This window comes from Nerophis ophidion, linkage group LG07 (assembly GCF_033978795.1).
Source record: "Nerophis ophidion isolate RoL-2023_Sa linkage group LG07, RoL_Noph_v1.0, whole genome shotgun sequence".
Taxonomy (NCBI): domain Eukaryota; kingdom Metazoa; phylum Chordata; class Actinopteri; order Syngnathiformes; family Syngnathidae; genus Nerophis; species Nerophis ophidion.
Window position 1 is genome coordinate 46,432,412 of NC_084617.1, and position 16,953 is coordinate 46,449,364.

The window sequence follows — 16,953 nt, forward strand, 5'->3', positions numbered from 1 at the left end:
AAAGAATGCCAAGAGTGCAAAGCCGTAATCAGAGCAAATGGTGGCTATTTTTTGAAGAAACTAGAATACAAAACATGTTTTCAGTTAGTTAAATAAAAGAAAAGTTGTCTTGTATGTTCACTTTTTTAGTTAAGGACAAACTTGCAGTAAGAAACATATTTTGGTACCAGTACCAAAATATTGGTATCGGGACAACACCACTACAAGCCAAAAGTTTGGACACACCTCCTCATTCACAACACAACTGATGGTCCCAACAACATTGATAAAACAAGAAATTCCATAAGGCACACCTGTGAAGTAAAAACCAGTTCAGGTGACTACCTCTTGAAGCTCATCAAGAGAATGCCATGAGTGTGCAAAGCAGTAATCAGAGCAAAGGGTGGCTATTTTGAAGAAACTAGAATATAAAACATGTTTTCGGTTAGTTAGCCTTTTTTAAGTACATAACTAAAGTTGTGTTCATTCATAGTTTGGATGCCCTCAGTGACAATCTACAATGTAAATAGTCATGAAAATAACAAAAACGCATTGAATGAGAAGGTGTGTCCAAAAGTTTGTCTGTACGGTATCTAACAAGACAATTAACACAATTAAGCAACAGAAAGAAAACTATCTAGACATGAAATCTAACCATGGATAGAAAAAATCAGCACAAACAAAACACAAATGTTCATTCTATAATGGGTCAAAAATGGAAATATTAACTTCGGCCCTACAGTAGTGTCAAGTGGATTGACAGGAGTCATGGCTCCATGACGAGAGGCGTCAATTAAAACAAAGGAGAGGGTTATCAAACTTCTTCAAGGCGGTACATCATCGCCAATGTTGGAATAAATGCTGATTGTACACAGTCGGCTGTGTCTAAAACCGGGACCAAGTACACTGCAAAAACTGAAATCTAAGTAAGATTAAATATCTGAAATAAGGGTGATATTTGCTTATTTTCTGTCTGAGAAGATAATTCTATTCACTAAGCAGTGTTTTACTTGTTTTAAGGGTTTTGGTCCTAAATTATCTCAGTAAGATATTAAAAAGCTTGTAGCTGAGTATTGAGTAAAACATGCTTGAAACCAGAATATCAACTGATGCAAAGACGTGTCATTAACACAAGTATAAAAAAACAACTTTTTTAAAGTAATAATTTCTTACTTCAAGCATGAAAAAAAAAATCATGATGCCGAGCGCATATCATGATGTCAAGATAATGGCACTAGCATTTACTTAATTTAAGAATATTTTTCAACATATTGAGCAAAATGGTCTCATTTTATTTCTACTAAGAAAAGTGCACTTGCTATTAGTGAGAATATACTTATTTTAAGGTATTTTTGGGTTCATTGAGGTTAGCTAATTTTACTTGTTTTAGAAAGTCTTGACAAGCCGATTTTTCTTGTTCTATAGGCAGATCATTTTGCTTAGTTCAAATAAAATACCCCTAGTTTTTATATATTTTTTTCTTGTTTTTGAACACTGACCTTTTGCACTGTACAATCAACATGGGAAGGTTGGAAAAGGAAAGCATACATAATGAGTATTAGTAATCAAAGCGCCAAGACAGAAATCTTAAAACTATACATTTCGATTCCAGAAAGTGCACAGCAAAAGAAATGGGCAGGAACTGGGCGTCACTGTCTCTGACTGAGCTGTAGGAAACCCCCTGAAGGAAATGGGATTTAAATGCAGAAAAGCTAAACAAAAGCCGTCATTAACACCTTAACAGAAAAAAAAAACAAGATTACAATGGGCTAAGGGAAAGTAGTCGTGGACTATGGATGACTGGTTGAAAATTGTGATGAATCGCAAATTTGCATTGATGATGCCGGAACTTTAGTTTGGTGTCGTTCCAAGGAGATTTATGAAGAGGACTGCCTGAAGAAAACATGCATATTTCCACAGTCATTGATCACATGTGACTGCATGTCAGGCGATGGCACTGAGCAGATGGCTGTCAATACATCATCAAAAAACGCACACCTTTACGTTGACGTTTTGGACACTTTTCTTTTTCCATCGATCAGAAGGAGTTTTTTTCAAGCATCTTGCCATAAAACAAAAATTGGGTAAAAAAAACAACGTGGGACAGCACGGTGTAGGAGGGGTTAGTGCCTCTGCCTCACAATACGAGGGTCCTGAGTAGTCCTGGGTTCAATCCCAGGCTCGGGATCTTTCTGTGTGGAGTTTGCATGTTCTTCCCGTCACTGTGTGGGTTCCCTCCGGGTACTTCGGCTTCCTCCCACCGGCAAAAACATGCAACTGGGCATAGGTTGATTGGCAACACTAAATTGGCCCTAGTGTGTGAATGTGAGTGTGAATGTTGTCTGTCTATCTGTGTTGGCCCTGCGATGAGGTGGCGACTTGTCCAGGGTGTATCCCGTCTTCCGCCCGATTGTAGCTGAAATAGGCACCAGCGCCCCCCGCGACCCCAAAGCGAATAAGCGGTAGAAAATGGATTGATGGATGGGAAAAAAATATATATTTGAAGAGAGATACATGAGGTCGATGTCATGGCCTGCAAATAATCCTAATTGAAAGTGTGTGGTGGAAATGGAAGAAAATGGTGAATGACAAGACTCTAACCTGCAAAGCTGATCCGTCAACAGCAATCAGAGAAATTTGGAGCAAGATTTATGAAGAGGATTGTTTGTCACTGGTTAAGTAATAAAAGCCAGAGATGGTGCAACAAAATACAAGCTTGTTTTTGTTTTTTATGATTCCCTATTTCTTTCCTCGGCACTGACTTATTCCAAATGTTTTTAACACTGCTTGATCCAAACATGAAATTATTAGTGACTACCACAATTATTTTCATTGATTTCTTTTGGTCTTTCTTAACGCCAAAAAGTTGCCATTTCAAATGAATACAGTTTTGTGTCATGTTCAAAATAAAATAAAAACTGAATGACCATCCTCCAAGTCTGGTGATTCGATTCTTTTGCAGGAGTTGTAGATGTTTTTTTTAATTCATGTGTTTTCTTTTTTTGTGTCTATGCTGCCGCCTCGACAATGAGATGCTTCTATAAATACATTCAAATAAAATAGCAGTCAAAGTGTAGGGGGCACAACTGCCATTTAGGGTTGTCCCAATACCAATATTTTAGTACAGGTACCAAAATGAATAACGATACATTTCGATACTTTTCAGTACTTTTCTAAATTAGGGGGACCATAAGTACTTTGTGGTTGTGCGCTTGCCGAACATGCTCCTCTGCTCGTAAAACCAGCAATGTCATGACGTGACGACGCACCGTCATGCCGGCGAACCGTTACTTTTCAAACAGTACTAGTACCGGTATACCGTACAACCCTGGTATCAGTGATGAATTATTGTCTAGTATTGAACAAGGGGAGCACAGTCTACCAAGTCAAACGACTCTTGTGTTAAACATACTTGGTCAATAAAGATTATTCTGATTCGGATACTTGTTTGGGTGTTTTGGGCATAATAGGCATATCCATGTGTATCAGAAATACATTACAACGTGTTAAAATGTAGATCGTATACCCATGGGTACTTGCTCGGGTGTAGTAGATACTCATCTCCATGAGTATCAGTGATACATTCGATCAGTGATTCTCAAACTTTTTTCACCAAGAACCACATCAGAAAACACTTGGCTCTCAAAGTACCTCCATGATGACCAACATTAAAATACATTAAAGTATTCATTAAAACAAAGCAAAGGTTTTATATAACAGGTATATTTAATATTTCGGTCCACTGTAACATTACACACAGTTTGAACAGTCACACTTTGTTTGAATATAAGAAAATAAAACACTGTTCTTTAAGTGATTCTCAGGTGTACCAATAGATTTGAGCTCGCGAACCACTAGCACAGTGGTTCTTAACCTGGGTTCGATCGAACCCTAGGGGTTCGGTGAGTCGGGCCTCAGGGGTTCGGCGGAGGTCAAGACACACCCGACTCATCGCGTAAATAAAAACTTCTCCCTATCGGCGTAATATGGATACCCCTTGTTGTAGAAATATTGGGTATTTAACCCGAGGCCTCATCCTGTTCGTGACGCCAATTTTATGTGGTAAAAATATCGGTGATTTAACCCGGGGCCTCATCCTGTTCGTGCCGCCAATTTTATGTTGTGGCCGTTACGGGGATTTTAATTTGATGTGGTCGAAAAGTCCGAATCTTAAACAGGAACAATAGAGAGTTTGTTTCAACCGTTTACGTTACTCATCAGATGGTACAAAGCTGGATTGAATCAATATGAAAACAGACAGTGTCTTTGAAGACAAAAGATGGTTCACCCTCGAGAAAGAATTAAGAAAGAGCGCACCACAGGCTTGGTCTTCTCTTCTTATTTATATGCTACATCATGACCAGATTTCATTGCAGGTGTGTAATTTGTTGTGGTTCATTTTGTGCACCAGTAAAAAAAAAATATATATAACTTTGTCTTGAATTTGAAAAAAAATAACTTTTATTTTTCACTAAAGAAGGGTTGGGTGAATCCGCATATGAAACTGCTGGGGTTCGGTAGCTCCAACAAGGTTAAGAACCACTGTACTAGAAGTACGCTTACCACAGTCTGTGAGCCGCAGCATTGAAATACTATGCAGTGTATGGGTGTAGTGGGCATTTCTATTAGTATCAGTGAGTGTACACTGGTGTAGTGGTTATGTCCAAGGCTATCAGTGATACATTAGAATACTTATTAGGGTGAAATGGGTATAGTAATGGATATTAGTGGTACATTAGAATACTTCTTAGGGTACCACAAATACCATTAATAATGGTATTTGTGGTACATTAGAATACTTGTTATGTGTAGTGGGTATACTAATGTGTATTAGTGATACATTAGAATACTTGTTAGGGTGTAATGGGTATATTAATGGGTATTAGTGGTACATTAGAATACTTGTTAGGGTGTAATGGACATATTAATGGGTATTAATGATAAATTAGAATACTTCTTAGGGTGTAATAGGCATATTAATGGGTATTAGTGGTACATTAGAATACTTGTTAGGGTGTTTTGGGTATATTAATGGGTATTAGTGATACATTAGAATACTTGTTAGGGTTTAGTGGGTATCCATCCATCCATTTCTACCGCTTATTCCCTTTTGGGGTCGCGGGGGGCGCTGGCGCCTATCTTATCTACAATCGGGCGGGTATTCATGATACATTAGAATGCTTGTTCTGGATTAGTGGGCATATTAATGGGTATTAGTGATACATTAGAAGAGTGGTTCTCAAAAGGGGGTACCCGTACTCCTGGGGGTACTTGAAGGTATGCCAAGGGATACAAGAGATTTTAAAGAAAAATATTCTAAAAATAGCAACAATTCAAAAATCCTTTATAAATATATTTATTGAATAATACTTCTGGAAAATATGAATGTAATTTCATAAACTGTGAAAAGAAATGCATCAATGCAATATTCAGTGTTTACAGCTAGATTTTTTTGTGGACATGTTCCATAAATATTGATGTTACAGTTTTCTTTTTTTTTGTGAAGAAATGTTTAGAATTAAGTTCATGAATCCAGATGGATCTCTATTACAATCCCCAAAAAGGGCACTTTAAGTTGATGATTACTTCGATGTGTAGAAATCTTTATTTATAATTGATTCACTTGTTTATTTTTCAACAAGTTTTTAGTTATATCTTTTTTTCCAAATAGTTCAAGAAAGACCACTACAAATGAGCAATATATTGCACTGTTATACAATTTAATAAATCAGAAACTGATGACATAGTGCTGTATTTTACTTCTTTATCTCTTTTTTTCAACTAAAAATGCTTTGCTCTGATTAAGGGGTACATGAATTAAAAACATGTTTACAGGGGGTACACAACTGAAAAAAGGTTGAGAACCACTGCATGAGAATACTGTACTTGTTAGGGTGTATTGGGTTTATTAATGGGTATTAGTGATACATTAAAAAATACTTGTTAGGGTTTAGTGGTACATTAGAATACTTGTTAGGGTGTGATGGACATTAATGGGTGGCATTGCGTAGTGGGTAGAGCGGCCGGCCAGAAACCTGAGAGTTGCAGGTTCGCTTCCCACTTGTTGACATCCAAAAAATCGCTGCCGTTATGTCCTTGGGCAGGACACTTCACCCTTTGCCCCCGGTGCCGCTCACATTGGTGAATGAATGATGAATGAATAATAGGTGGTGGTCGGAGGGGCCGTAGGCGCAAACTGGCAGCCACGCTTCCGTCAGTCTACCCCAGGGCAGCCATGGCTACATATGTAGCTTACCACCACCAGGTGTGAATGAATGTTCAGTCCCACTTCTCTGTGAGCGCGTTGAATGTTTAGAAAAGCGCAATATAAATCTAAGTGATTGTTATTATTAATGGGTATTAGTGATACATTAAAATGCTTGTTCGGGTGTAATGGGTATATTATTGGGTAATAATGATATATTAGAATACTTATTAGGGTGTAATGGACATAATGGGTATTGGTGATACATTAAAATATTTTTTAAGGTGTTGTGGACATACTAATGAGTATTAGTAATACATTAGAATACTTGTTAGGGTGTAATGGACATATTTGTGGGTATTAGTGATATTATAATACTTGTTTGGGTTTAATGGGAATTAGTGGTACATTAGAAAACTTGTTAGGGCGAAATAGACGTAATGAGTGTTAGTGATACATTAGAATACTTGTTAGGGTGTAGTGGACATATTAGTGGGTATTAGTGATACATTAAAACACTTAATAGAGTATATTGGGCATATAATGATACATTAGAAACGTGTTAGGGTGTAGTGGACAAATTAATGGGTATTAGTGGTACATTAGAATACTTCTTAGGGTGTAGTGGACATGTTAATGAATATTAGTGATACATTAGAATACTTGTTAGGGGCATATTAATGTGTATCAATGATAAATTAAAATAATTTATATAGCAAACTTCCATCAGACTAAACCATTAAGCACATGTGTATAATAGGACGAGGGGAGATGCGTGCCAGAATCAGACCTTAAACAATATTGTTATCTCAAATGTGTCGATATTATTATTCATCTGCCCTTATTAGCTCAGTAACAAATCCGAGCCGCTCTCATGGAGCTTTTTGTAGACGAATCAGGCACGGATGATGCAAGCATCCGCAAGTGTGTCCTGTATCGGAAGGGACAAGACTTTAAAGTCCCAGTCAACTTCAAATATCCATCATATACATCCATGTTACAGTACAACAGCAGGACTATTTTGTGGTTGACACTGACAGGTGTTTATTTATGTATGATATGTATTTATTAATTTGATAGGGAAATCACAAGAAATAAGTATTTTCCCTCGCCCCACCATTTATTTATTTTTTAAATAAAAAATATTTTTTATTTGTATTTAATTTTTGGTGCTAATTTGCCAACTCTAACCCTCCTATGTCCTACACCTCTTGCATGTGCTGTGATGCGTGTCATCATCATCAGCTGCACGTACACATGCTGGCACTTTATGAATGGAGGGGTGTGGCTCCGAAACCACGCCGGGGGAGATGAGGCTGACGTCTGGCGAGGGGCTGAAGGCTGGCCCACAGTGAGTGGGACGTCAACATAAGCGGGACAGGCAGGAGGACGGGACGGACACGCAGAGGACTTGAACTCCTGCAGGGGACGCCAGGTAAACCACCACTTTTTCGTGCACATTTATATATATATATTTTTTATTTTTTATTTTTGAAGCATTTTAAAAACAAATTGCTTTGCAAACACAAACAGGGACGTGGAAAAAAAATTGCATCAGGACCACATTGGCCAGACGGTGGAGATGCACGCGTGCACAATAGGGCTCGGCAGACTGTGTGTGTGTGTGTGTGTGTGTGTGTGTCCTGTAACAAACAACATATGTGCAGCTCATCGTGTTCCTCCGGCCGCCTCTCTGCTGTAGAATATTGACATTTTCATCATCATCATCATCATCATCATCATCGTCGCATTTTTGCAGGGCGGAGAAGAAGTGCAAAGTGGACGTCGAGCAGAAAGAGACGCCAACTCCTTCCAGAAAGTCTTTCCCAAGGTAGGGACTCTGGTGTTATGAAACAATGTCACTGCATGGGATTGTGCGCACGGCAAAACTTTTTTTTTTTTTTTTCTTTTTGCATGGGTTTTGTGGGGGAGTTGCGTAACGGTTCGGCTGGTTTGGGTTGCAAAAAATAAAAATACATAAATAAATACAAATAAAAATCCGGTGTTGTATACAAACTTGAGTTGGATCTTTAAGATACATCTTTTTGATTTGTATAGTGTTATAGCGAGTGTGTGTTTTTGCACTTTACTGGTGGGAAATACGTTGTATAAAACTTTGGTGGGTGTGTCACTTAGCAGCTGACTAAATATCTTGTGTCTACACCAGAGGTGCCCACACTTTTTCTTCAGGCCAGCTACTTTTCAAATGAAGTCGATTATATATATATATATATATATATATATATATATATATATATATATATATTAGGGGTGGGCAAATTAATGCGTTAATTACGAGTTAACTCATCAATCTATTAACGCCGACAATTATTTTATCGCACATTTGCGTATGTTGTTTACATACTTCTATTTTGTTAACGCCTTTTCTTAAAAAGATGGCGTCGCCCGGATGGGCTTCGGGGTCGAGGGGCTCTTGGTAAAGATGGAACATTTGGCAAAAATACCGGACAATTCTGCAAATTTCATGGCTGGCTTACAGCGTGGTCACTCCGGGATCACTTACGACCGCCAGACAATTCTGGATGTGGATAGATCGGGCCGTTTTGGGCTGAATGACGCTTGCTTGCTAGACCGGCTAGCTAGCATGGGAATCCTGTGAAGCAGCGGAGTATATGTGTTGTCTGTCTATTTATGAATAATGCAGACGAGGAGTGTTGGCTGAGTTCTTAACGTTTGCTTTAAGAGCGTGCATATCACAACATACAAGATGCCGTCATGGCGACACACAACATATACCGGGCTACCGCGCATGCTCGTCACTCCTGTTGCATGCTGGGTAGGGTAGTTCTTTTTTTCCCTGGCTCATAACATCACAATATAGTACCATGTATATGCGTTCAGTTTATCAAAGCACCGAGCAAACAATCGGAAAATTCCCATCATATCAATTCCTAGATATGGTCATAATTATTTTAAGTGCACTACGCAGAATAAACACAACATTATTAATATTGCTACTACGGATAATTTGATCAAAAATTCCCTAAAACAGCCCACTACCTATAATATAGGTTTTTCAAACATAAGATCCCTGATAAAAAAAAATGTTTCTGCTGTTACCTCAGAAATTGCCTGTTCGGATGTTATGATTGTGGCTCAGAGATTTGTATGTAGATTATATTTATTTTCCATAACAAACAGGATAAGTTAAATACCCTGGCAGTGGTAGTAATAAGCTTAAATGTTTGTATTTACATTTTTTGAGTTGATTTTCATAAAATATGCTATTTAATTGCTACTGTTTAACAAGGACTGATTTAAATTGTGTTTGCACAACAAATGTTTTGGCGCTTTTGTTCATGTGGGAGAATATTCCAATAAAGGTGCACTACACACTACTTTTGAATTCATTATTGGGCTTTGCGTATAGAATGCAGTTAATCGCGATTAATCGGAGAAATAGTGCGATTAACTTCGATTAAAATTTTTAATCGTTGCCCAGCCCTAATATATATATATATATATATATATATATATGCCAAAAGTTTGGACACACCTACTCATTTCAATGCGTTTTCTTTATTTCCATGACTATTTACATTGTAGATTGTCACTGAAGGCATCAAAACTATGATACCTGTGAAGTGAAAACCATTCCAGGTGAGTAACTCTTGAAGCTCATCGAGAGAATTCCAAGAGTGTGCAAAAAAGTAATCAGAGCAAAGGTTGGCTATTTTGTAGAAACTAGAATATAAAACAAGTTTTCAGTTATTTCACCTTTTTTTTTTTTTTTGTTAAGTACATAACTCCACACGCGTTCATTCATAGTTGTGATGCCTTCAGTGACAATCTACAATGTAAATAGTCAGGAAAATAAACAAAATACATTGAATGAGAAGGTGTGTCCAAACTTTTGGCCTGTACTATATACTGTATATATATATATATATATATATATATATATATATATATATATATATATATATATATATATGTGTGTATATATATGTATATATATGTGTGTATATATATGTATATATATGTGTGTATATATGTACATATATATGTGTGTATATGTATATATATATATATATATGTGTATATATGTATATATATATATATGTATATATATATATATATGTGTGTATATATGTATATATGTGTATATATATATATATATATATATATATATATATATATATATATATATATATATATATATATATATATATATATATATATATATATATATAATGTCTTAATTGGATTATCCAGAGAATAGTGCTCGATACCGTGGTAGAGCGCAATATGTATGTGTGGGAAAAATATAAGACTACTTCATCTCTACAGAACTGTTTCATGAGGGGTTCCCTCAATCGTCAGGAGATTGAGGTAAATCGCCTGACGATTGAGGGAACCCCTCATGAAACAGTTCTGTAGAGATGAATTAGTCTTGTGATTTTTTCCACCCACACACACACACACATATATATATATATATATATATATATATATATATATATATATATATATATACATGTGCTGCTGGGATAGGCTTCAGCATATATATATATATATGTATATTTATATAGATATATTGATATATACATGTATATAAATTAATCATACATATATATTATGTATGTATTTATTTATGAAACATACATTTTTGTTAACAAGTTAAAGGTGTTTAATGATAATACAAGCATGTTTAACAGGTATAGATTCCTTTCTTTCATGAAGACAAGAATATAAGTTGGTGTATCACCTGATTCTGATGACTTGCATTGATTGGAATCAGACAGTAGTGATGATAACGTCCACATTTTCAAATGGAGGAGAGAAAAAAAGTCCTCCTTTCTGTCCAATACCAAATGAAATTGGTTATTTGTCCAGCTTCCATACTCCTTTTTATACAACTCCATGCCTTGCTAGCTTGTGTGCGCTAGCTTTGTGAGACTTTTGTTTTAATAGCGCAGGCAGGATGGAGCAGAGCTTTTATTGTGAAGATAGGAACTGTGCAGTCGGTCTTTAGGTTCGGTGCGAAAGTCTGGTAACATAAAAAGTGTTTCTCCCCTTCCTGTCGGTCGTTTTTTTTAAACTAGTATGGAGTTTGCAGCAGCCAGCGTCTTCTCACAAAATCTTTGGTTGCCGCGAATGTAAATCAAATGACACATTTTTAGATCTATTGTTTAATGCCTGGCAGGCGATGACTGACACACCCTCCGCAATTGACCTAATGTGCACCCTTCTTCTACACAAATTCTTTACTTTAACTAAAGAAGAGAACATCAGACGACAGTTTTTAAAAAAAAAAAACCTTTACATGCATTATATTTTGAATCACATTTTTATGATCTGAGTTGGAATAGGATGCTGGCTCCATGGACGGAAAAGTGTACGAGTTGATCGTTGCTATCAAAATGCTAAAAACGTGAAGACTCTACTTAAGATGGACCACCTTAACAGGATGGACAGTTAGTTCAGTTGGTATACTGTGCGCTTGAAGGGGAGCAATAAGAGTTTTAATCTTGTGGTTTACACTGTAAAAAATTTTTTTTTTTTAAATACCGGGAATTCACAGCAGAATTTTTCACAGTAAAATACTGTAATCAGGATGTTTTCCAAAAAATGCCTGTGCAAATTGTGATACCCTTATATTTCACAGCATGTAACTGTTCCTTCACAGTCAAGATTGCCTATTTTTAGAATGCAAGTAAGGAAATAATACTGAGTATACTTTGGTGTAATTTTGTTCAGCAGTCACATTTATAACATCTTTTTGAGTATATCATTTGTGGAGGCGCTCATATTGCAAATAAGCCCTTTTATTGCCCACATTCTTTAAAAGTATAATAACTTATCATTTGAAAAAGGTACACTGTTACTGACTGTTTAGTTCCGTGTGTTTCCTTTTTCAATGGTTGGGTCGATCATCTTCGGTTTTGGGGCTACGTTTTGTGCATTTCATCATATGTCTTCTCCATGACGAGGGTGAGTCCGTAACGCGCTAAATGGCTGACTGAGATTGTGTGAGTGCGTTTGATTTAATGTGAACAATGTCTTTGGTCAACATGTTTGGCAATTTCATTTTCCTGATGTGACAAGCGTAAGTCTTTTGGCAGCATCGGAAGCTCATGAACCTGGAAAAACCCATAAACTAGCCACATTATTATATAAAAGGCAAGGTTCAAACTGGGGGTAGTGGTTAATAGTCCGCAAAAAAATATTTTTTTATTTTTTTGCGTACTCTATCAAGGTTATGTCTACTTTTCCCAGGTAGGGACAGTTTAATGCAGAGGCTAACGCACACGTACACTCCAATAGCCTTTGGTAAAATACTTTAAAAGTATTAAAAGTACTATCTATGCCCTAGTTTTCTGCCACTTATCGTGAAGCTGGAGCTTATCCCAGCTGACTGTATGATAGACTCTGCCCTGGACTGGTCGCCATTCAATCACAAGGTATTTCCAATAATATTGAATGTAAAGAAAACTGCAACAACGTTCTAATTCACACTGTGTGATTTGGGGGTCCAAAAATAAAAACAGGTATTTTCTCGAGATGTAATAGTCATTAAATGCACTATAACCTGTTAGATTTACATTGTCAATAAAGGCACATTTTCCTCCCTATTGTGTCATTGCTTCACTCACTACAGTCTGTGCAGCAAACCGTATAATTATGACCCATAACAAAATAGACTTCATGTAGTGGTATTGATTTTTTTAGTTTAATAACACTGCAATTGATTTGGATTAAAGTCAACTATCGAAGCAAAAGTCCCCATAAGTAGAGCATTGAAGTTTGTCCCAATAAGGCTTTTTTATGGTCTCGTGTTTGTATTAAGTTGACATCAGTTCTTCCATTCTGTCTCGCTCGTGTGTTTTTCTATCAGCTGTGGAATGTGAACCACTCTACCTTTGGGGTGAGGCACTACCCCCGTCCACTGTGTGCAGTGCAATAGGTTCAGAAGCTCTGGAATTTATGTGCGTTTTCTATCCTCATGAAAAAAACTAGATATTCAAAAGTGGCATATCTATACATATATATTAGGGTTGTAAGGTATACCAGTACTAGTATAGTATCGCAGTACTAATGAATCAAAAAATGGTACTATACTCTGTTTGAAAAGTACCGTTTTCCAATGTATTAATTAATACATTTTTTTAACGGGCATGACGGCGCGTCTTGACATTGCTGGTTTTACGAGCAGAGGAGCATGTTCGGCAGCGCACAATCACGGAGTACTTACAAGCAGACAGTGCGTCGACAGAAAAGGGAGAACGGACGCATTTTGGCTTAAAAACTAAAGATAGAAGTGAAGTTATAACACTGAAACGCCCTCAGGAAAAGGTGCTTTAAGACATAGCTAGCCAGCTAGCAGCTAACATCCATCTGCTGTCTGCAGTGTTTTAGCTACTTCTAAATCACAAATACGTCCATGGACACATGAGGACTTTGAATATGATTAATATCCTTAAACTATTTGGTATTGGATCAATACCTAAATTTGTGGGATCCTCCAAAACTAATGCAAAGTATCCAAACAACAGAAGAAAGAGTGATTATTACATTTTAACAGAAGTGTAGATAGAACATGTTGAGACGGAAAATAAGCAGATATTAACAGTAAATGAACAAGTAGATTAGTAATCCATTTTTACAGCTTGTCCTTTATATTTTTGACAAAATAACAGAATGATAAATGACACAATATGTTACTGCATAAGTCAGCAGACTATTTAGGAACCTTCGTTTGTTTACTTACTACTAAATGACAAGTTGTCTTGTATGTTCACTATTTTATTTAAGTACAAACTTGCATTAAGAAACATATGTTTAATGTACCCTGAGATTTCTAATGCCATTTGTTGTGGTCCGCTTTATTTAGAAAAATATATAAAAATATCGAAATACATTTTGGTACCGGGACAACCTTAACATATATAGATTTCCCGGGCGCGGCACCGCTGCTGCCCACTGCTCCCCTCACCTCCCAGGGGGTGATCAAGGGTGATGGGTCAAATGCAGAGAATAATGTCGCCACATCTAGTGTGTGTGTGACAATCATTGGTACTTTAACTTTAACTCTATTTATATATACAGTACAGTGGGGCAAAAAAGTATTTAGTCAGCCACCGATTGTGCAAGTTCTCCCACTTAAAATGATGACAGAGGTCTGTAATTTTCATCATAGGTACACTTCAACTGTGAGAGACAAAATATGAAAAAAAAATCTAGGAATTCACATTGTAGGAATTTTAAAGAATTTATTTGTAAATTATGTTGGAAAATAAGTATTTGGTCAACCATTCAAAGCTCTCACTGATGGAAGGAGGTTTTAGCTCAAAATCTCACGATACATGGCCCCATTCATTCTTTCCTTAACGCGGATCAATCTTCCTGTCCCCTTAGCAGAAAAACAGCCCCAAAGCATGATGTTTCCACCCCCATGCTTCACAGTAGGTATGGTGTTCTTGGGATGCAACTCAGTATTCTTCTTCCTCCAAACACGACGAGTTGAGTTTATACCAAAAAGTTCTATTTTGGTTCCATCTGACCACATGACATTCTCCCAATCCTCTGCTGTATCATCCATGTATCCATTTTTTATGTCTCTCACAATTGAAGTGTACCCATGATGTAAATTACAGACCTCTGTCATCATTTTAAGTGGGAGAACTTGCACAATTGGTGGCTGACTAAATACTTTTCTGCCCCACTGTATATATATATATAAAGAACAACAAAACAAAGATAGTGCATGCACAACATGAGTTCCTTTTCCAGCACCTGATGATGTTTGTCCTCTGGAGAAAGTTTAGCGGGAGAGAGAAAATGAAGGAAGGGTGAATGGAAAGAGAGAACTATTGTGCTGGGGCGATGCCACCTCCCTCTAACTGGCTGCTTATAACCAGACCATCAATGTGCACTGTGGGCATTTTAAGGGACGTGTGTGAGAGAGGGAGAATGTTTAAGCAAAAGGGAGTTTTGGTTTAGATCAAATTGCATTGAGCAATGCATTCTGGGAGACGGAGGAGGAGCGTGTCAGCAGCTACTTTTCAGATCTTTTGTCGAAAGTGTTGCGTATATACACTCTAATCGGCCTCGAGAGCTTCTCCAAATTCCCCCGTGTACGCTGGCGTGTGTCGGAGAGACGTGGATAAGAAGGTGTCGCCGGTGAAGACAGGAGAGGGCGAGGCCGGGCTGGGCAGGGCAAGAGCGAGCGAAGGGGGCAAGGGAAGATAACCGCCGTGCAAGTGTGTGACTGCCGGGCTCCGGGCCAGAGTGAGCTGGAGAGCATGAGGGGAGGCTGGCAGTGTTAAAGAAACATATTACACAACCTCACTGTTCACCCAATGTGGCAAAAAAGAGCAAGGTTCTGATGGCCAGACATTGGACACAACTGAAATGATCCCCTATATGTCCAGTCGTAACTTTAAGCCTGCAGCTATCGATTATTTTAGTCATCGAGTCATCTATTGATTAGTTTGTTCAATTAATGAGGCACCCGAATGAAACACTTTATAGCAGGGATGGCCACACTTCTTCAGCAGGCGAGCTACTTTTCATTTGACCAAGTCGAGGTGATCATCTTCATATATACAGTCATACATACAGTCGTGGTCAAAAGTTTACATACACTTGTAAAGACCACAGCACCCACACCCCACCGCTGTCATGTGCGCTCTATTGCACTACATATACCGTATTTTTCGGAGTATAAGTCGCTCTGGAGTATAAGTCGCACCTGTCGAAAATGCATAATAAAGAAGGAAAACACATATATAAGTCGCACTGGAATATAAGTCGCATTTTTGGGGAAATTTATTTGATAAAATCCAACATTAAGAATAGACATTTGAAAGGCAATTTAAAATAAATAAAGAATAGTGAACAACAGGCTGAATAAGTGTACGTTATATGACGCATAAATAACCAACTGAGAAGGTGCCTGGTATGTTAACGTAGCATATTATGGTAAAAGTCATTCAAATAACAATAACATATAGAACATGCTATACATTTACCAAACAATCTGTCACTCCTAATTGCTAAATCCCATGAAATCTTATACGTCTAGTCTCTTACGTGAATGAGCTAAATAATAATATTTGATATTTTACAGTAATGTGTTAATAATTTCACACATAAGTCGCTCCTGAGTACAAGTCGCCTGCCAAACAATAAAAAAAAAATGCGACTTATAGTCCGAAAAATACGGTATGTACCGTTTACATATGAACTGATACGGTACCAATGCCTGGTACCTAGTATTTGATACCAGTACTCAGCGGTACCAATTAGCACTATATTTTTGTGTGTTAATAATTATTTATTATTTTTCATAATAAAATCTCTTTTTTTTTAAATTGTAACATAAAAAAAATAGCTGAATATGATAACTGCTCTCGAGTTGTATCTTGTTGCATTATCTGATTTTCCATGTATCATTTGCAGGAACCATACTATGTTGCAAGCACAGTTGCAAGTCCAAGACGTTAGATGACAGGAGTGCATCATTTTTTCAATGTGTTGTCATTTCAGTTGTTGCGCCCTACAATGTGTTATCACTGTAAGTATTGTACTAATTATTTTAAAATTAAGACGTTAAAATTCCTAGTGCTAATCAGTAGCATGTCAACAGCAAAGCCAATGTGTATTAGCATCAAACAAGCACATTTGTGGAAAGGTGGTGACTTACATAACTTACGATGGAGCCTATTTTGAGTCAACCACTTTGTTGCCATTGAAATTGCAACATTACCTAGAGGTAGTTTGGCTGAGTTGGTTGTCAGTGATCG

At 37.2% G+C, this 16,953-nt stretch overlaps 1 protein-coding gene across 3 annotated transcripts in view; it reads left to right on the forward strand.

Annotated features, from left to right (window-relative positions):
* Window positions 1-7,488: 7,488 nt before the first annotated feature.
* Window positions 7,489-16,953, forward strand: part of rhobtb4 (Rho related BTB domain containing 4) — a 116,047-nt gene continuing 106,582 nt past the window's right edge. For 2 of the 3 annotated variants that reach the window (XM_061906270.1, XM_061906273.1), the window contains exons 1-2: window positions 7,489-7,619; window positions 7,944-8,015. The gene's annotated coding sequence lies outside the window, so the exon portion shown is untranslated. Of the gene's footprint in view, window positions 7,620-7,813; window positions 8,016-16,953 lie in introns of those variants that run through there. The other variant, XM_061906272.1, reaches the window with a different exon arrangement.